The sequence below is a fragment of the Emydura macquarii genome, unplaced genomic scaffold, assembly GCF_026122565.2.
Source record: "Emydura macquarii macquarii isolate MOO-44397 ecotype Brisbane River unplaced genomic scaffold, CSIRO-AGI_Emac_v2 contig_1348, whole genome shotgun sequence".
Taxonomy (NCBI): Eukaryota; Metazoa; Chordata; order Testudines; family Chelidae; genus Emydura; species Emydura macquarii.
The window spans coordinates 6139283-6140473 of NW_027131485.1; positions in this window are offsets into that span (position 1 = coordinate 6139283).

The window sequence follows — 1191 nt, forward strand, 5'->3', positions numbered from 1 at the left end:
AGCCAGACCGGAGCAGCGGATTCGCCGATGGCATCCATGGGGGCGGTAACGGCTCCCTGGGAGGCGGAACGGAGGGAGGTTTGAAAATGGCCTGAACTGAGCTGCTCCGCGCCCCGTTCCGCCCCGCCCCGCCCCGCGGCCCAGAGCGGCTGAGCCAGGCGGCGGCTGCTGCTGCTGCCCGCGGGGCGCCAAGGGCAGAGATGGCGACCAAGCAGCTGGCCCGGTGCGGACCGTGCAGCCCTGCCTCAGGCTGCAGCGGGGGGGGTGCGGAGCAGCGGGGGGCGAGGAGGAGGAGGAGGCAGGGGCGGAAAGAAGAAGATGTTGCGGGGAGGCTGAGGGAGACATGGAGCGTCCGTCCGTGTGGGGGGAGGGGATGGGTAGGAATGGGGTGAGGAGAGAGGGTGGGCTGTGTGGGGAGAAATGGAGCGTCAGTCCGTATGTGGGGGGCAGGGGGAGAGGGGGCTGGGCTGGCTGTGTATGGAGGGGGCTGAGGAGAGGGGTCCGCTTTATTAAGCCCGATTTTTAAACCCTCCAGTTTGAGAAGCTCGTTAGGATTCATTTCATGGTTGGGGGAAAGGGGGTTTGCTCCATAGGCCGAATAGACCGTATCCTGTAACTGAAAACGGTACAGTCTAGTGGTGGATGTAATTGTTTTATGTCCCCAAAACTCTTACATAAAACAAAAACGTGCAAGCAAGGCAGCATGTGATACCCTGGGTAGCTGAGCTAAACCACTAATAACACCCTATGTCAGCCTGCCACCTACTTTTGGGAGGGTGGAGGGGTCAGTCTGAGAAAATAAGTGTAATAACAATATACAACCAAGATTACAATGGAAATGCATTCTTGAGATTGTTCCTAAAGAGTCTAGAGATGTGGTCAGTGTTTGTGGGTTTGGTTTGTAAATGTACCCAGCAGTTTAAGTAAATGGGTGCATGTTTTGTTAGTCTAGATAAATGCATTGTGATGTAGCTTCACAGGGAGAGTTTCAAAGAGATCAGCCCTTAAAAAACTCTTTGTACTCCAGTGTGATTAGTGATTCCAGTCCCAACAGCTAATGGATAGTTCATCAGTTGAAAGAGTCCATTTTGTACATTGTTGGGTCCAAGTGTAATAGCTAATTTATTCCGGATTCTTTTTATTTTTAAGGAAACTTGGACTAATTAGAAAAAGTTCCATAACTTCCTCAAA